This window comes from Moschus berezovskii, chromosome 5 (genome assembly GCF_049115385.1).
Source record: "Moschus berezovskii isolate FMDL1 chromosome 5, NW_MosBer_1.0, whole genome shotgun sequence".
Classification (NCBI taxonomy): Eukaryota; Metazoa; Chordata; class Mammalia; order Artiodactyla; family Moschidae; genus Moschus; species Moschus berezovskii.
In genome coordinates this window covers 86,312,194-86,333,733 of record NC_142464.1, presented here as the reverse complement: position 1 = coordinate 86,333,733, position 21,540 = coordinate 86,312,194, and the positions used below count along the sequence as shown (strand labels likewise).

Genomic DNA, 21,540 nt, shown 5'->3' with positions numbered 1-21,540 from the left:
ACTTGGCTACAAAATATTTTTGAAAACTGTACTGATCTTATTATGCATACCAACTGTACAATTTTTTCCCAAAACTGCCAATAATTTTGATAACTATTACCTAATTATAATTCCCCATTGCTTCAGGTTTTTATAAAACTGTATTCCAATCAACACTGAGTTCATACCCTATCCTCCCTAAGAGTTAATTCTTTATGAGAGTAATGCTATTTTCTTAAACTGTCCCTTTTTAAAATAAGCAACTTTCCTCAAATTTTAATTTTTTTAGGCTTCCATTTGTATCTCATAAACTGCTAGATAATCATTCCTTTCAGAATAAGTCAGATTAAAAAAAAATAGTATGGTATCTATGAATGAACATGACAAAATAATCCCAAATGGAAGGCCATGAAGATTGAAGACAACATGTAAAGTGACGTCAATCTTGCAAAAATTTGGGGATTAAAGGACAAAAAGAGATGGTTTGAACCACCGTGTTTCAGTCCTTGCTACATGCAAGCATGACAGTATCTATTTTTCCCATCTAACTCTCATAGGCAATATACAAACCTTGCTTTATGTAACAGAAACTAATTTAATTATCACATCACTATGAAATAGATATCATTAAACCACTGATACAGAGAGTAAACTGAGACTCAAAAAATGACCCAAAATCACACAGCTCTTACTTGGTATGCAGCTCTAAAATTTAGACTTAAATTCATCTGACTCTAAAATCTATGTTCTAAAACACTAAGTCTCATGGACATAGTCAAGTTATTAGAGGTTATACTATTAAATTTTTAAATCATCCAAGATATATTTCATACGTGATGCTTACCTAGCATTCTATACCTCCATCCTTAAAAAAAAAAAAAACTATCAACATAAAATATAAACTCTGTTTACATAAGTTACCAAAAGACTAAAAGCAGCCCCGATTATAAATGAAACTATATTTCCATACAAGGATAAGACAAGAAGACAAATAATCAAAACCCATGGCAGAGTGTTATAAATGCTATAAAAGAGATATTTTTAAAGTGTTATGGGAAATTAGAAAACAGAATACAAGGGAAAAATACAGTATTTAAATTGTTAATGAAGTATATAAGGGGTAAAATGTCTTAGAAATTCTTAAATAATATACTGTCAACATTTCTGCATTTGTCACTCAGACTATCACACCACTGTAGTGTTGCAGTAAACCTGTATTATTGTCTTTTCAGGTGTCATTAAAACAGGAATTCCTTTAAATGACTTTGGGCTTCCCTGGTGACTTAGAAGGTAAAGAATCTTCCTGCAATGCAGGAAACCCAGGTTCAATCCCTGGGTTGGGAAGATCCCCTGGAGAAGGAAAAGGCAACCCATTCCAGTATTCTTGCCTGGAAAATCCCATGGACCGAGGAGCCTGGTAGGCTACAGTCCATGGGGTCGCAAAAAGTCGGTCACGACAGAGCGACTTCAGGTCACTTCACTTCACTTCAAACTTTTCATGATTTTCCCATTGCTCCTAGGATAAAATCCAAACTACTTAAACTTTAGAAAAAAAGAAAAAGAAACCTGTAAATTCTGGACTCCTACTAACTCCCCTAGCTATATTTCATGCCTCTCTCAATCCTGATGTGCCAGCTACTAGAACCACCCCTGAGTTTTTCACAGTCTAATCTCACTCTAGGCGTTGAGACTGGAGGATCCCCTCTGCAGGAAGGTTGTCTGCTTAGCCAGTTCTTACAAATCCTCCAGGGCTTGGTAGGGTGAGAAAAACTTTTACCTGGAGTGTCTGAGATTCTTGGGCCAATTATTCTCACTATTTTCTTTTTTCTAATCTCAATCACTATTCTGTTTAATTTTATCATACAGGAAGTACACAGTAAAATGTTGACAAATGGATGCAAAAGATTAATGATTCCAAAGCTACTATCTTCTTATTATAGCATTTTTTCTATATTTTTTATTCTACTAAGATAATTTTCTTAAACCACACTTATTTATATTTTCATTCATAGACTCAAACTAATATCATTTTTTTCTAGAACATACTTTATTGTTATTAACATTCAATGATTTGTTCTAAATAACAAAAATACCAGTTTTATCATCATATACTGTGGAAAGCTTTCAAAAAATAAATAACAAGCTTAATCCTCACAGTGGAGAGATTCCAGAGAAAATCTACTGTCTTTACTAAATGACTATACTATATCTCTCTTAACAATCGTTTTCCATATTGATATTTTACTACTCTTCTTTTACAAGAGTTATAACCACTGCCAAACTATAGAACTGGTATTCCTAAAACTAGTTCCTCCATTTCTAAAGTTTCAGAACCAAAGACACCACACACTTACTAAGACAATTAACAGGGGGAGAAGTTAGGATAAAAATAAACAGAAAGCAACCCTCTGGAATAAAACTCTCTCCTGGTCACACACACAACAGATACACGTCTAAAGCTAAACTAGGAAATCTTGATTTCAGTATCTATACAGATTTTAAGTACTCTCCTTATCTCAAATCTACAGTGCCTGATCATACTTTATGGTCATTAGACAGTTTATGACATTCTGAAATTTAGCATCATAGCCAGACAACTGATATTAAACCATTCTCTGTGTTAACTCAGGTGAAATGAAAAATCCAAGTGTGTTATAATGTGTTGTCTCTACTGTCAAATCAAGGTAACTATGCTGGATTTTCTTCCCTTTACTCACCTCGATTAACCTCCTCCACTTGAACATGCTTGGGTCTGTGATGAGCTCTTCTGATGACAGAATGTGAAGGAAGCAGTGAACCTGCACATTCCCTAGGGCTGCCTACTCAACCTTCATATCTCAGTTCAAATGTCACTTGCTCTGGGAAGTCTTTGCAGACTCACTCACCCCGTCAATTCAGACAAGGTCTGACCCTGCTGCTATCTCATAGTATCCTGAACTTGACCTTTGTAGCACTTATCAGAATTTTAACAATGCATGATAGAATATTGCTTAATACCTCTTTATTTCTATGTCTGTGCAAGTACTAAAGTCAGAGGCTCTTTTTGCCATATTATGCTCCACATCCCCAACATTATGCAGACATCTGGTGCTAACATATACATAGTGAATGACAAAATTAATGACTTCATAAAGCTCGTCTTTTGAGAACTGCAGAAAAAGCAGAATGATTTAGAGTCCCACTTAAAAGAAGATATCCGCTTTAAAAATCTATGAAAAAATAACACAAGTTATACAAGCTATCAGTGTGCTATATGTTTTATGTTTATCATCTCATTTAATCCTCAAAATAACTTGGAAAGGTAAGCATTATTTTTATCCCCATTTTACACGAAGCCATGGAGAGTCTGAGTCACATTTTCAGAGTCACAACAGAAAGCAGGTTGGAAATCACGCACTTCTGACTCTCAAGCTTCTGCTATTCTACCACTTTGCTTTTTAATATACATTATGTTCTTGTATTCTATATTTCTCTACATGTGCATTTATTACTTTGGGTAAAGATCATTAATATAGAACTAAATGCAAGTTAATGCTTAAACCTTACAATAATAAAAGGAACCAATAAGTATACATCTAAGTATACACTAAGCATATCAATGCATACACTTGACAAAAGGCAGCATATGCTATAAACCAGTCATGTTATTTTGGGCAAGTCAGTTCAATTCCTGACAAGTAACTTTTTTTTTTTTTTTTTTGAGCAGAGAAAAGTTTATTGCAGGACCATGCAAGGAAATTAGGTGGCTCATGCCCTAAAAAGCATCAAGCTCCTGAAGGGTTTTAACAAAGCACCTTTAAAAGCCAGGTAAAGGCAGAGGGAGTGGAGGTCAGAGGGTATGTGATCAGAATGGATACAATTCTCTGACATAGGTAACAGAGTGGTGTCACAGGGGTTAACATTATCAGTCCTTAAGGCCTGGGGCTATGTGCTCAAAGTCATCAGACATGTCACTTTTTAAAAAGATTTACTATGGTAAGAACCTTAGAGATTTACCCTCTTAACACATTTTTAAGTAGACAATATGATATTATTAACTACAGGCATAATGCTATTAGGCAGAGCTCTAGAATTTACTCATCTTGCATAACTGAAACTTTATAGCCATTGATTAGTAAACAGGGAATTGCTAACCAATATTTTAATTTTTTTCGAGGAACCAAAATGTGCAAGACTGTGCCTTTTAGGATTCCTTCTATGCCTTTATTATTCTACTTGCAGGTGCAAAGCAATTTTGAATGGCAGTTGAATTTATCCTGCAACAGTAACTTCAAAAACTGCTTTCATGTTCAATTATTTCTTCTAGGTTCATAAAGCACATTCATGCAGGTATACAGTCATTATTAATTTAGCATTAAACTCGGTCCCATAAATATGTTCTGGTACATATTTTTAAAGAAAATATAAAAAGTGAAGTAAAAGCTGGTCTCCAACTTGACTGCTACGAAGTGTACCCTAAATAAATGTCTTTATGTTGGGTGCAGAAATCACAAAGACACTGTTAAAAATAGAACAACTGGTCCCTCTTACCAAAGAATGAAATAATGAAATTAAACTCAGTAGGTATTGGCATCATTGTTAAAATGATAAAAATTTGATTTACATACCTACTGTTTTCCTCTTCTATTTCACTTCAGTGCTACTGAACACGTTAAACTTTTGAACTCATTCTGTATCCAATGGACAGATCTCCATCTGAACTTAAACCTAGCAAAAACTGAGCTCACATTTACTAATTAAGAGCCATACTGTTCTGTAAGTTACTTTCTTTACTGATCTCATTCTCCTTTTATAGGCAATCTTCGATTACTATAAATACGTTTACTGACAGCTTACTCCTAATTTTCATTCTTAAATTTTACAATAGCCCAAATCTAGTCCACCAATTTTCTTGTTCCATGAGAGGTTTGGAAAAGAAGAGCTTTGTAAAAATTGATGTTTTCAGATGAACTTGAGAGATTAAGTCCATTCAGAGCAGAGGACAAAACTAAGAAATTTTATGGGGACATAAACTGGATGGTGGATTTCTTAGTTCTTCATAAATTAGTTTCACTGCATGGTTTTATCTTAATATTAAGTTAAATTCAAAGACATTAAGGATCAGTTCAGTTCAGTCGCTCAGTCGTTTCCAATTCTTTGTGACCCCATGAACCACAGTACACCAGGCCTCCCTGTCCATCACCAACTCCCAGAGTCCACCCAAACCCATGTCCAAGGTGTCAGTGATGCCATCCAACCATCTCATCCTCTGTCGTCCCCTTCTCCAAAATTCAATCTTTCCCAGCATCAGGGTCCTTTCCAATGAGTCAGCTCTTTGCATCAGGTGGCCAAAGTACTGGAGTCTCAGCTTCAACATCAGTCCCTCCAATGAACACCCAGGACTGATCTCCTTTATAATGGACTGGTTGGATCTCCCTGCAGTCCAAGGAACTCTCAAGAGTCTTCTCTAACACCACAATTCAAAAGCATCAATTCTTCGGTGCTCAGCTTTCTTTATAGTCCAAATCTCATATGCATACATGACCACTGGAAAAACCATAGCCTTGACTAGATGGACCTTTGTTGACAAAGTAATGTCTCTGCTTTTTAATATGCTATCTAGGTTGGTCATAACTTTCCTTCCAAGGAGTAAGCGTCTTTTAATTTCATGGCTGCAATCACCACCTGCAGTGATTTTGGAGCCCCCAAAAATAAAGTCTGACACTGTTTCCTCTGTTTCCCCATCTATTTCCCATGAATTGATGGGACCAAATGCCAAGATCTTTGTTTTCTGAATGTTGAGCTTCAAGCCAACTTTTTTACTCTCCTCTTTCACTTTCATCAAGACGCTTTTTAGTTCCTCTTCACTTTCTGCCATAAGAGTGGTATCATCTGCATATCTGAGGTTATTGATATTTCTCCCGGCAATCTTGATTCCAGCTTGTGCTTCCTCAGTGTTTCTCATGATATACTTTGCACAGAAGTTAAATAAGCAGGATGACACTATACAGCCTTGATGTACTCCTTTTCATATTTGGAACCGGTCTGTTCTATGTCCAGTTCTAACTGTTGCTTCTTGACCTGTATACAGATTTCTCAAGAGGCAGGTCAGGTGGTCTGGTATTCCCATCTCTTGAAGAATTTTCCACAGTTTATCATGATCCACACAGTCAAAGGCTTTGGCCTAGTCAATAAAGCAGAAATATATGTTTTTATGGAACTCTCTTGCTTTTTTGATGATCCAGCGCATGTTGGCAATTTGATCTCTGGTGCCTCTGCCTTTTCTAAAACCAGGTTGAACATCTGGAATTTCACAGTTCAGTTCAGTTCAGTCGCTCAGTCGTGTCCGACTCTCCGCGACCCCATGAATCACCGCACGCCAGGCCTCCCTGTCCATCACCAACCCCCGGAGTACACTCAAATTCACGTCCACAGAGTCGGTGATGCCATCCAGCCATCTCATTCTCCGTCGTCCCCTTCTCCTCCCGCCCCCAACCTTTCCCAGCATCAGAGTCTTTTCCAGTGAGTCAACTCGTCGCATGAGGTGGCCAAAGTATTGCAGTTTCAGCTTTAGCATCAGTCCCTCCAATGAACATCCAGGGTTGATCTCCTTTAGAATGGACTGGTTGGATCTCCTTGCAGTATAAGGGACTCTCAAGAGTCTTCTCCAACACCACAGTTCAAAAGCATCGATTCTTCGGCGATCAGCCTTCTTCACAGTCCAACTCTCACATCCATACATGACCACAGGAAAAACCATTGCCTTGACTAGACGGACCTTGGTTGGCAAAGTAATGTCTCTGCTTTTTAATATACTATCAAGGTTGGTCATAACTTTCCTTCCAAGGAGCAAGCGTCTTTTAATTTCATGGCTGCAATCAGCATCTGCAGTGATTTTGGAGCCCAAAAAAACAAAGTCTGACACTGTTTCCACTGTTTTTCCATCTATTTCCCATGAAGTGATGGGACCAGATGCCATGATCTTTGTTTTCTGAATGTTGAGCTTCAAACCAACCTTTTCACTCTCCTCTTTCACTTTCATCAAGAGGTTCTTGAGTTCCTCTTCACTTTCTGCCATAAGGGTAGTGTCATCTGCATATCTGAGGTTATTGATATTTCTCCCAGCAATCTTGATTCCAGCTTGTGCTTCTTCCAGCCCAGCGTTCCTCATGATGTACTCTGCATATAAGTTAAATAAGCAAGGTGACAATATACAACCTTGACGTACACCTTTTCCTATTTGGAACCAGTCTGTTTCACAGTTCACATATTGCTAAAGCCTGGCTTGGAGAATTTTGAGCATGACTTTACTAGCGTGTGAGATGAGTGCAATTGTGCGGTTGTTTGAGTATTCTTTGGCATTACTTTCTTATTTAAATATTAATAGCCAGTAAATTTCATTGTTTTATTATTGAGCAGTTTACTGACCTCAGCTTTTATACATTGATATGAGAGTTAGTAATTCTTTAGAATTACAAACAACTTTGGTAATTATTACAACTGTTACTAACTTTATAAATAATGAAAAGTTAATAACTACTAATTCTACACAATTGACAGTTGATAAATCTTCAAAATTTCCCATGAAAATCAGTTAGACAATGATGCATATGGATTACTATAACCAAGTAGTAAAAGTCAAACAGTCATTATTTACTCTTTGTCCCAATAACCATACTTCAAGGAATCTCCGCTACAAAAATCATCAGAGAGTGGGCCAAACTTCATGTTATTTATCATCACAAAATACAACTCACATGAATAAAGAAATGTCCAATTTTTTTTAATTTTTTTAAATTTATTTATTTATTTTCAGCCACACCATGTGGCATGTGGGATCTCAGTTCCCTGACCAGGGATTGAACCCATTCCCCCTGCAGTGGAAATACAGTGTCCTAACCGCTAGACTTCCAGGAAATTTCTCAGGGAATGTTTAAATAAATCATACTGTATCCACATTACAAAATAAATATTTTACAACATTAAAAATGATGCTCTCAAAAATAATGCCATTGGGAACCTGAAGAGAATTATACAAACTATATATTTTAACTTCAATTCTTCTACAACAAAGACACAAACACACATAAAATGCAGATAATACATAGATAAATACATGGATAATCAGCCTAAAAATGTGTGACATAACCTCTGTGAACGATGCAATGTACCATTATATTATGATATACTGATTGATTTCTGTTTTGACTTTATGTATCACTATATTTCAGAAGTATTCAACATGAGCATGTACCATAGGAAAAAAAAAATTTTTAAGTCTGATCACTAAGAATGTAGAATAAGTTGCATTAGGAAGAATGAATAGGAATCAAAATTCAGCTATCACTGGCACCCAAGTAGAATCGAAAGAGCATACATAAAGGATATACACTGGGATTGTGGCACAAATCCCAGAATAACATCTACCAAGCTAAGAGAGAATAGCAGAAAAGGAAGGAACTCAGCAAGATTCCTGAAACAAAGCAAATGGACTAGCACACCATCTTGATAGTGATACTTTGAGTCCTCCACACAGATAGTCCATTCATTTGTAACAATATAGGTTAATTTCTCATTTATAAACCTAATGCTATCTTTCATACACCATTATGTTTTTGTTGTGCTCTATCTCAACCCTTATATTCAGGCAAGAAAACACACATATATACACTCCTGCAATTTCACTATCATCCATTATTCAGTAAGGGTCTCAATGAATAAATGTCTGCTCAGAGGCTCTAAGCAAATTTCATTTTTGAATACTACTGTCTGCAGCCCAGCAGGCTATTTCACCAAGATAAGATCACACCTTTAATCAAATGCACCACAAAAAGAAATACTCCCAAAGTTTGCTTAATAGTGTCAGATTATAAAAATAAAATGCTGACAGCATACAAATTTTTAGGACTCTTTCTTCTTCAAAGATATGTAACAATAAGGAAAGTACATAAGAGTTCTTCTAACTAAGGCTTCTATCAACCTTTAAAAATTCTCCCAAATCTTCTTATGTTACAATTTATACCGAGTTGGTCATTTTAAAAGAAAGTCAATAATAACTTTCTGTTTGAATAAATAAAACATAAAACACAGTAAATTTAAGAGGTTTCCCATCTTACACATATAATAGCTCTAAAGCACCATTTAACTTCAGGTGGTCAAGTGTCAGGATTAAACACTACCTAGGCTCTAGTTTTTGTGATGATGGATCCAAATTAGATGTCTATCATTTCAATAACATTATTAGTGGATACGTTGAAGATATATTTTCATTGGATGCTTTAGCTAATAAAGCTATCCATACTCAATTATTTGAAATATCCTCCATGATGTACTTCTGAATATTCTGCCTCTAAACATAAGGTTAATTTGAATAAAAATATAGTCTCATCAGTAGCATGACATAATGAGTACACTAGCAAGTGTAAAATAATTAGATGTTTCAAACAGATGGATGGATTTATATCTGTAAATCCATTTTTTTCTCCCTTTACTTTTACTTGCATTTATTTTATGCTGTATTTAATCCCATGACATAAGTTTTTGTTTATTTAATTTCTTCTGGGATAACTTTTTCTTCGGTGAAACTTCCATTTCTGGTTTAGGCACAATTTGTTCCTTTTCAGTAGGGACCATCTAAATATGGCTAGTGGAGTTCATACATAAGTTAACCCAACCAAGTGTTCCATGCCCAGTGGCACATCTTAGGGGATTTTTCACCTGGATTTTAGGACTCAATGCCTAAACGATCTAACCAGTAAGATCAGTACTGTGAAGGAAGAGTAGCAAAAAGTTAGCACTCTGTGTACCAAGGAATCTGTCTCCAGTGTCCCCTGTTCGGCACTGTGGGATGGCAACTCTGCCATCAAATGATGGAACGGCATTCAGTTTATGTAAATGATATCTGCAGATATTTGATTTCTTTTCAGACATGGACAGCCTGGACAAATTAGTTTCACAGATGTTCTTGAATCTGAAAATTTGAATTCCCTGCATTTTGGAATGATCTGCATGCTTTTGTTGCATTTTCTGAGTCAAGTAAAAGGAAACTGTTTTCCATGATCACTTTGGCTACTGAAAAGAAAAGAATACATCCCTTTTAAATGGCTTTTATAACCAGTTCTCCTAATGCTTGATATGAGTTAACAAAGGATCACTGCAGTGGACATTCAGGTTTCATCAGTCCCTCTACCTTTTTCTGTCGACAATATCCCTCTCTTAATTGAGCCTTTCTTTCTTCTAGATATTAGTCCATCCACAGAGGAACTGCAGGGTTCTTACTGACTCCATAAGCTGGTGATAACAGATTGATCTAAAGCTGAATACCTAATTAAGATTGTGGTGAAAGGTTAAGAATCCAGAGTGAAGCCAGAGAGAAGGAAAAGAGGCAGTCTGCACAGGATCATGAAACTGGAACAGAATCCTACCGGTAGTCAAGGTGCTAATTTTTTATGATGCTTAGGTAAACCTCCATCCTTCCCCAAGATTTTTTAAATGAGAAACACAAAAACCTCCCTCTAATCATTTATGGCCTAAAGCTAGTGGGAGGTGTCTGCAATTAAAAGAAAAAGAATGAGCACATCCATTCTACTAAATCATTTAAGTTGACTTTAAGTCCATTTGACAACTGAGATGTTATCATATGGTGATGTTATCATATGATATATCATATGATGGTTATCATATGCAATCATAATAACTAAGATATTATCATATGATATATCATATAGCATCAACTGAGATGTTATAAACTATGCTGCATTTTGGAATGACTGCAAAATAATATTTAACTGTCACACACAAAATTTATTGAAAAGTAAAGTGAAATTTAATTGAATATGCCTAAAATTCAAATCATGATGGTATGTTATTTAAAAAAAAAATGGATTTCCTAAGCTCTTCTTCCAAAGTCAACTACTGTTAATATTTTGATTAAAACTCAGCAGACAAATTCAACTGAACAGTTAAAGCCAGCAGAAAGAAGTCTATAGATATACACATGCCTCATGCTAATACAAACCTATTTCTCAATAGACTCTTTGTCTACTCCTTGAAGTCATGATCAGTATTCTGAGTCAAGGTTCAAACAACAACCATCAGCCACTGACAAATCAAGAACACTGAAAATATCAAAAAAAAAAAACAAGAGACAGAAATGTTAACCAGTTGAGCCCTTCCGCTCTGGCCAGAAATAAAATCTCATACAAAAAAAGAACCATCCATCAGGACCATTTCCTCTTATCCAAAAGTATTTGGAAGAACTCTGAGGAAAGGAAAATGGGGAGGGGGGACGAAAACAAAACATGAGACTGTTGAAAACCCTCTTAGAGGGTCAGCTGTCAATGGAATGCACTTTAGTATTCAGGTTACCCACCCATGCAGAACATCAAAAACTGGGCTTAAGTCTCTCCCCTATTCTCACAGGCTCGGCTACTGTGGAGCCACTGGGGCTGTCTTGAATAGTAACACACTTTGCCTCTGCGGGATGCATAAACACCAACACAAGCTGATCAAACAGAAGGGGGTGTCGTTTCTACTTGGCTTTCATTTTCTTGAGTCATACTTTAAAACACTTAAGTCTGGTACAATTTAGCAAGTCAGCCGTCCAATGTGCAGTTTATTATTTCATTCATTTTTACCACCAACCATGTTGTACTCTTTCCATTTTAACATAAATTCTGAATGATTAGATATGAGTCACACATTTTAATAGCTTCTCTTAGTGGCAATTGTCACTGAAATAAACATGTTCATTCTAAAACATGGACTTTTTTATGACCCTTTCCATACTTCTAATCTTTAAAACAATTTGGGGATCTGAATTTTAAGGGTTCATCCGCATTTATAGCAATCTTTTGAGGACTAAACTTTCAGATTATAAATCCTTCAAAAATATGAGAAATCCTTAAATCTTGGAAGTTTATGATGATTTAGTTACAACATGTAGAATATTCTGATGCAGTTAAAGCTTAAAGAGCTGCTGACGCCAAGTGAAAAGATGATCAGGAGTTTAATTTAAAACGTCTTAAGTTAAATTACTACTTTCATTTTATACCTGATTTAAAGTCAGTCTTCAGACACAGCACTTTGTGGCTGTCAAAAATATTTTCCTGTCAGGATTATGATGGAGGGGGGCAGAATTAGTAGCAAAGTACATACAACATTTAAAGATTACAAGGAAGAGCTCAGAAATAGCTACTTACTAAAAGGTTAAAACAAGAGAGAGGGAAAGATCACAGAAAAGACAAAAATACATGTGAAACCTTTCTCAACGTAAGAAAATGCTATTGATTTTCATAGCTCATCAAGAACTCTTCAATAAAAAAATGATATTTGATTTAGCTAAGTTTTCTTAATACCAATAGTGAAGGACATTTCTAATATTACTCTAATAATAATAGGTACCATTTATTAAATGCTCACTCTATCAGGTCCTTTTCTGCTCGTTTCCTATTTCTCACCCCAAACCAGCAATGCAGATTTTATTACCTTTATTTCACAAAGAGAGATGATACAGCTATAAAGTTGTAGATCTGAAACTGTATTCAAGTGTCTCTCTTTCCGAATGCCATTTCTAAGCAGTTAATAATCAGGAACACTGTCCAGGTATGCCCATCTAAGGAATATAGTATAGTTTCTCCAGAAAAAGTCAGGTTTCGCCAACGAGCTGGAGAAGATCAGTGCTACAGTACTCATTTCATAGTGGTCACCCTAAGTCAAAATTAAACTAGCCATGCTGCTGCTGCTAAGTCGCTTCAGTCGTGTCTGACTCTGTGCAACCCCATAGACTGCAGCCCACCAGACTCCTCTGTCCCTGGGATTCTCCAGGCAAGGATACTGCAGTGGGTTGCCATTTCCTTCAATGCATGAAAGTGAAAAGTGAAAGCGAAGTCGCTCAGTCCTGTCCGACTCTTAGCGATACCATGGACTGTGGCCTACCAGCCTTCTCTGTCAATGGGATTTTCCAGGCAACAGTACTGGAGTGGGATGCTATTTTCTTCTCTAAAACTAGCCATGAAATATGTTCAAATATATGTATGGAATTTATAAATATCTCTATAATGTTAGGGCTTCCCTCATAGCTCAGTAGGTAAAGAATCTGCCTGCAATGCAGGAGACCTGGGTTCAATTCCCAGGTCAAGAAGATCCCCTGGAGAAGGAAATGGAAACCCACTCCAGCATTCTTGCCTGGAGAATCCCATGGACAGAGGAGTCTGGCAGTCCATGGCGTCTCAAGAGTCGGACACGACTTAGCAACTAAAGAGAGAGAGAGATAAGATTTTCCAATAGATGTCACAGTGCCATTCGGAAGTATTACAGGTCATCTTTAAACTTCAGTTCAGTTCAGTTCAGTTCAGTTGCTCAGTCGTGTCCGACTCTCCGCGACCCCATGAATCACAGCACGCCAGGCCTCCCTGTCCATCACCAACTCCCAGAGTACACTCAAACTCAAGTCCACAAAATCGGTGACGCCATCCAGCCATCTCATTCTCCGTCGTCCCCTTCTCCTCCCGCCCCCAACCTTTCCCAGCATCAGAGTCTTTTCCAGTGAGTCAACTCGTCGCATGAGGTGGCCAAAGTATTGCAGTTTCAGCTTTAGCATCAGTCCCTCCAATGAACATCCAGGATTGATCTCCTTTAGAATGGACTGGTTGGATCTCCTTGCAGTATAAGGGACTCTCAAGAGTCTTCTCCAACACCACAGTTCAAAAGCATCGATTCTTTGGCGATCAGCCTTCTTCACAGTGCAACTCTCACATCCATACATGACCACGGGAAAAACCATTGCCTTGACTAGATGGACCTTGGTTGGCAAAGTAATGTCTCTGCTTTTTAATATACTATCAAGGTTGGTCATAACTTTCCTTCCAAGAAGCAAGCATCTTTTAATTTCATGGCTGCAATCAGCATCTGCAGTGATTTTGGAGCCCAAAAAAACAAAGTCTGACACTGTTTCCACTGTTTTTCCATCTATTTCCCATGAAGTGATGGGACCAGATGCCATGATCTTTGTTTTCTGAATGTTGAGCTTCAAGCCATCCTTTTCACTCTCCTCTTTCACTTTCATCAAGAGGCTTTTGAGTTCCTCTTCACTTTCTGCCATAAGGGTAGTGTCATCTGCATATCTGAAGTTATTGATATTTCTCCCAGCAATCTTGATTCCAGCTTGTGCTTTAAACTTCAGCATCTATTAAAAGTAATCTCTATGTGGGGTTTTTGTTACTTGTCAAGCATATGCCCACTTACAAACAGAACTGCAGTGTATAATTACCCCAAGGATGTTTTTCACTGAAAATGGCCTGTTGTGATGTTTAGATAGTGATTAGCAGACTAAGAGTGTAGTGAATCGTCTTGATATCACTTCAGAAAAGTGATTTCCTCCCTAATAATTCCCAAGATACATAAATATTCAATTCAGTTCAGTTCAGTCGCTCAGTCATGTCCAACTCTTTGCGACCTCATGAATCACAGCGCGCCAGGCCCCCCTGTCCATCACCAACTCCCAGAGTTCACTCAAACTCATGTCCATTGAGTCGGTGATGCCATCCAGCCATCTCATTCTCTGTCGTCCCCATCTCCTCCCGCCCTCAATCCCTCCCAGCATCAGAGTCTTTTCCAGTGAATCAACTCGTCGCATAAGGTGGCCAAAGTATTGCAGTTTCAGCTTTAGCATCAGTCCTTCCAATGAAAACCCAGGATTGATCTCCTTTAGAATGGACTGGTTGGATCTCCTTGCAGTCCAAGGGACTCTCAAGAGTCTTCTTCCATAACAGTTCAAAAGCATCAATTAGGTTCTTTGAAATCTCAATTTAATTGGGCATTCATCCTCTACCAAACTTCAAACTTGGCCCAGACTAAAAAGGTGTTTGATTCATTCTTACTATACAGAAAAAAAAAAATCCAGTAACTCTTCATAAGTTTTCAAGTGCAAGGGTAAAATACAGCCAAGATTATCTTTTATAAGAAATTTTCAAATTTAATCGCATTTTAAGGTATGCTATAAAGCAATGAGATAACACATAATTGCAAATTTCAGTCACATGGGGAATTGATTAAAGTTTCCCGGGCCCCTCATGAGACCTATAAAATAAGAATAATAACAGTAGCCAGTAGTTACAGTTGCGCCTGTAACTGGTTCTAACACTTTGCATATATTTTCCCATTAAATTGTATGAATGGGAAAAACCTATGAATTAGGTACCATTGTTATACCCACCAAAACATACCAGGAAATTAAGGCATAGAGAGGGAGATCCAATATCTTGGCAAAAATCAAATAATTTATCAAACCTCAGCAAACACATCACAGAGTTCCTTCTCATCACCACCAAGCTGTTCTGCCTGTCCAGATAGCAGAATATCAAGAATTGGGGCCTAGATTTTAAATTTTCCCAGTAGCTCCTTTGCTACTAACAGCACGTTATGCTGGAGATCCGCAACCTTAAAGTTTCCATTCCACTAACTGGGGACCAAAGAAACTAGAAAGAAGCTCTCGACATTGGGAAGGGAAAAGTTAAAATGTCAAATAAGTAATAAAATACCCGTCTGGCTTGTGTGTTTTTAAAAACTGAATAATTTGTTTTCTCATCCTAGATGACTCTTTATATGGTCCAGTAAGGTGAACTTTTGAATACAAGGAGGCAGATCTTGAAAAGTCAACTTCAGTGGTTCTCAAATTCTCTGGTTCCAGGACCCTTGTACACACTCAAAACTGGTGACCAAAAGGAACTGTTAATCATAATGATTACAACCATCAATATTTAAATACTAATAGTTAAGCTCATAAAATTTTAAAACACAAGAATACACCAGCATGGCATATGCCATCAAAGTAATGATGCCATCACATATTGTATACCTTCTGGAAAACTCTACCATGAACTTGTTAAAGTATGAGATTGAAAGGTTTAAAAAAAAAAATTTAGCATTATTGTGAAAATGTTTTCTTCTTAGAGTACCCCTGAAATGGTCCCCAAAACCCACAATTTTCTCCAGAATAAAGTTTGAAAAGAGAAGGTTGTCTGTTCTACAAAATAACTGACACAGAAGTTTACCAGATAGAAATATTCAGTTGGATGACTCAAATCTCCATCCCAGAGATAATGTTCACAATAACTATGATTACCACCAACAGTATTCCATTTAAGTTCTTGAATACGGACCAAATGCTAACAACTTCTAATGTGTATATGTAATCACTCCTGAAGAAATTCGTTAATATTTAACTAAATTCTTGTTTTAAGTGTCAACAAGACATTAGTAAGACATAAATTATTAAGATCTATAGAATCTGTTAGGATTTCCCTGTAGCTCAAACGATAAAGAATCTGCCTGAAATGCAGGAGACGATCCCTGGGTTGGGAAGATCCTCTGGAGAAGGGAATAGCAAGCCACTCCAGTATTCTTGCCTGGAGAATCCCATGGACTGAGGAGCCTGGTGGGGTACAGTCTGTGGTGTTGCAAAGAGTCAGACATGACTGAGTGACTAACACACATAGAATCTGTCATGATCAAATACAGAAAGGATTCTTCCTTTCACCCACTCTCTAAAAACAGATGGAGAATTTCAATGAACTCAGAGTATAACAGCTAAGTCTTTTATATATATTTGTATTTGTGAGTGCATGGGCACACTTAACAACTCTAAGAAAAAAATTACACCTGGTTACTTTATGCAGTAGAAAAGTTAATTTCAGTGGGCCACGTAGACACTCAGACCAGGGTACTGACATGAAAGAATTTGGGGGACAGTGTACGCATCTTTGGGCTCATAAATGCTATTCACAGGCATGCTTGTACTACTCTTTCACACTGGCCAATTAACATCAATATAAAAATCATAATCAATGAAAAATCTGGGTTTTTCTCCCACTGATCAGCAAATCTTTGATAACACACACTCAAAGATAAGAAAGGAAGCGTGTCAGGAAGCCCTTACTCACATTTTAAAGTTTTAATTTATATTTTATTATAAAATAGGATATTCTAGTAGGAAATTCATTTGCATAAAAGAAAAAGACATAAATGCAATAGTGATCAAAGCGCAAACATGTCCTTGAAGGCAAACAAATGCTAAATTACAATACAGCCTCTGTCTTTAGGGTTCCTCCCCATGTGAACAAGAGCATATTTTGAATGCAATGCAAATCTAAGAAATCAAAGGGAAAATAGTCATTTGCAAAACTTAAGGAAAGATATTCTCCCTCTAATTCCAAATGCTCTAGCCACTCATACCATGCTAAATTAAAGCTGCATAGCGTTTCTCAAAATTATTTTGTTTTTAAATACACAAGCAGTTTTCCTTGCTGATTTCTGGGCAAAAAATGCCCCACTTCTAACAGTAACTATCACTCCTACTTGGCAGCTCTTTTCAAAGAGAGTTTCATCCAGCAGTTAAAGTTGTCCAAAGGAAATCTGAAATAACATTTCAGTTTAGCATTATGTTATTTGACTGACTTCAATTCTTTTGATTTGATAACTTTTTTTTTTAATCTGCTATTTAGGATTAACTATGCTAGAGCTCAGCAAGAAATCAAAAGGAAAACAAGTCCATAAAAAATTTGTCTTTCCTAATTACTAGAAACAATGCCAGGCACAGTAGCTGGAGCCAGTAAGTCTCATACTCACTATTATTCCCTGTGCAAAGGAATGTTTTAAAGGAAGGTTTAAAATCTCCAAAATGCAAGATCATCATTAAGAAACTCATATCTAAAAGACCTTCCATTCATATCTTCATGGAGGGCTCCCAATCTGAAGGATAATCACACCAAGCAACTTAAAATGAGACATCAAAAGCATTTATCCATCAAGCAAATCACAAGCTGGCTTATCGCTCTTTAGGCCAGGGATGCCTGGAGCAACCTAATGTATCTATCTAAAATTTTTAAATAGTTCACATAAACCTTCATAGTAATCATTCCTCCTACCTTGAGTTTACAGAAACAGTCTCATCAACCATGCACACCAACAGAGCAAGTTATTGAATACTTAGTAACCTTATGAAGAAGTAACCTTACTTATGAGGAAGTGCTAGGGAATGGCATTCAGGCTCTTGTGACACATTCACCTTCAGCTAAAGACAGCACAATACCCTGACAGACACAGTTCTAATGACATCAGGACCTGTGGAATGTATGACTGCTAGGAAACACACGCTGCTAGGAAACAAAGAACAGATCTGATCAAATCTTCTAACACAGGACCGGGAATCACTGTGATTAGATCTTCTAAAATAAGAGGACAAGTACTCTTTAATCTTCAGAAATACTTGCAAGGGCAAAGGCTTTAACACATACCCTCTAGAAAGGAAAGAAATATAAGAAGCTAGAATCACATGGATGAAATCACAATTTCATAAGTTTTCCGCTAGCCCTATCCCATACAAATATAACTTAATCAAAATCAGGCATCAAAGAGTCACTATTCCTTTTTCAGTGAGGGGAGTGAGGGGTAACCTAAGCTTTTTCAAGACACCAGTGTCTTAAAATTGAAAGAAATGTGAAATTGATTGTACCCAGAATCAAAGTACCCTTTTACATTTACAGTGCTATACTTTCTTTCAACAAAACCATGGGCAACAAACATGAAAGCAGTCAGGGCTAATCTACAACTAAGGAATTTCATGTCTCTGATTATCGAAACTGAAAAGCGATTAGCTTTCCAACTTTTTAAAACTGTCTTTGTACATTTTTAACCCTTGGTCAACAACAACAACAAAAGATTGGGTGAAACAAGGTGAGATATTTCACTGCAAATATTCTAACTCCTAGACAAATATCTGGGAACCTCTTTTGGTGATACTATAAAAGAACTGACAATTCTATCTATAATCCATATATAGACAAATTGGACGCTGGAACTCTAGGTAATTTAGTACCATTACAGATTGAAAAATATACCAGGGAAATCTAGCAAAATTCTGTTTTAATCTCAGGGAAATAAAGTACATTCTCCAAATGATAAATTACAGAAGACCTACTTCTCTGTAGATTCTACAGTGACATCCTTTAACTAGTGTTGATAGCCCATATGACACTAAATTAGCAGACTGCCTATTTACTTCAGAGCAAACCACAGAAGGCAATTTTTCCTTCCTGCCAGTCTGTGCATCTCCTCATTTCCCCAGCAGCTGGCTGAAAGGATGTAAAATCAGAGGTCCAAGAAGGCATATACTTCCTAATGAGTAATCCACCCAAGAAAGTAAACACAACAGACATCACCAGGTCCGGCTCCGAATGAGACTGGCAGGGCTGCTTACACCGTTGTTTACAATGTGCTCTAACTACCGCAGGCAGGATCACACACAGGCACAGGGAGGAGACACCCAGAGGTGGCTCACACGCCTCGGGTTCGCCCAATTGCTGTGATATCTCTGGCCATAAATTATGCAGCGCACATTTCTATCTGAGAGTGGCCAGAGAATTTCGAGGACCAAGGGTTATGCTGGCTTGACTTGGTTATTTCAACCTGACCGAAAGAGGACTACTCTATCGCTTGGTCCTCACCAGGGCCAATTTGGGGTGCATTGCGCGCTGCACCAGAGATTCTCACGCGCAGCACGCATCTCTTAGGGGTGCTCACTAGGGGACAGGGGACACAGTAGGGTTTCTTCAGAACCCCTACCTCCCCCGCGGCCTCCTCAAACCAGATTTTCCGGTTAAGCGGATCGCAGGCGATTTCGATAAGCAAGCTCAGCTCAAGTAGCATCAGCTCTGTCATCCCGGCAAATATCTCCGGGCCATCCCCGGAGCGCACTAACGCGCGCACACGTAGACCTGAACACGCCGATCCCGCTGCCGATTAACCCCGGTAGCGGAGGTTCCCCCCCACACACACACATACACACCCACCCACATACACTGCCAGGGGGCCTGGCACCTTTAGCCTCTGAGCTCCGACGCGGGACCATCGGCCGGGGTGCGGTGACACTGAAGCTCCGCCGCAGCCCGGAGCTTTCCCTTCACTGGTGAGAATATACGGGGCGCCTGCGTTCCTACCTGTAACCTAGCCGACCGCGGCCACCACTGCTCTGACCACCCTGCCCCGGCGCCCCGGCCGGCCTGATTATTGCAACACCGCCCCCGTCACCCCCCGCCCAGTGCTCACTCCCAACACCACGCTGCCCCCGGCCACCCACGAAAGTAGCCGCTTTCTCCAGCCAAAAACGCCTAACAAAGCCCGAGCAAGCAGGTCTAAACCAAACTGCCCGTGAAGGGGACACAGCGGGCGGGGTATGGAGAGGTGGTGAGGCTCCGCGACTCCCGGGCACGAACTGGGCAAACGCGACCCCCATGGCTGCTTCAGGCAGGTGTCCTGAGAGGGTCCCCTCAGTCCCCATCACCCCTGAGCCGAGCTCCTCACCCGATCCCTGCCGGTCCTCCAGCCCTCTCCCGCCTCAAGCGGCACAGGCTCTGGGCCGGCAGAGAGAAGGCGCCCCCTGGTTTGCTTTGGGCTCCCACCAGGGGAATGACACTGGGGTGAGACAGGAGGGAAAATTCCCAGGGTGGAAACCGTTCCTATCCCCCAGAGTGCTGGACTGCGAATGCTCCCCGGCCACTCTCCCCTTCATTTCTCTCGGCCGCCAAACCGCCCAGTGGCTGGAAAAACCTCGAACCCGTGCCAACCCCCAGCGCCCACCAGCCGTGAGGTTCCTTTCCCGCCCCACATCACGACTGGATGAGTGTGTGTGAGGGCGAGTGTGCAAGTGGGAGGCTGAGTGTGCGTGAATCCTGCGCCCCCTCGGCCGCCTGCCCCGCGGACGCAGACGCTTGCGCCGGGCCGGGGCCACCACTATTAGAAAGAGTGAGAAGAATAAATTACCTTTGGAAACCGCCGGTCCCTGAGCTCGTCCCATCAGTTGCTCAACAACCTGCAGCCTGGTGCAGTTTCCACAATCCAGCCATGGAGCCCGGGGCAAAAGACCGAGCGGCCCCAGCGTAGACACCCCCAGCACACGCGTCCAGGAATTATAACCAGAGCGCAGAGAAGGCAGCGGGAGGGTGGAGACCCCGACCAAGGAAACAACGAAAAGTCTCCTTCCCCCTTCTCTTCTGCTACACAGCCATGAAGAAAAGGGACGGGGCGGGGGAGGCGGTGGGGGAAGCCAAATGCTTGTCTTCCTTTACGTTTCCTCGCTTCACACACACCAAGGGAGTAAAAACGGAGCAAAGAGAGTGGAGGGTTCAAATGTCTCTCCCAGTCCACAGTTGCACAACTTCGGAGTCAGGCTCTGGCTCCAGCAGCAGCCGAGGGACCCCAGCGGCAGCTATTAACATGCGGCAGTCATAGCTGGGGCTGCTTTTCCTCCTGCTGCTGCTGCCGCTTAAGAAAACACGCTGCTGAAGAGACCAAAAATCTGCCACCATCCCCCCAGTCGATCTTTCTATCCAGTTCTCCCACCCCACCCCCTTTCTTTTTCTTCTTCTTCCTCGTCCTCCCCTTTCCGCCGGAGAGCGGGAGCGATGGAAAAGGTAGGGGGAGCCGCGAGGGCCAGGGGTGGCTCCTTCTCCTCTCGAGCTTCTCTCGCCGCCGAGGGTCTCCCCACGCGCCCGAAGCCTGCGCCGAGAGCGGGAGCGAGGGCTCCAC

The 21,540-nt window shown here is 39.5% G+C and overlaps 1 protein-coding gene across 1 annotated transcript in view; it reads right to left on the bottom strand.

The window, feature by feature from the left end:
• Window positions 1–21,304, bottom strand: part of ADGRL3 (adhesion G protein-coupled receptor L3) — a 984,355-nt gene extending 963,051 nt beyond the window's left edge. Inside the window, exon 1 of the mRNA XM_088836367.1 lies at window positions 20,776–21,304. The gene's annotated coding sequence lies outside the window, so the exon portion shown is untranslated. The remainder of the gene's footprint in view (window positions 1–20,775) is intronic.
• Window positions 21,305–21,540: the final 236 nt, after the last annotated feature.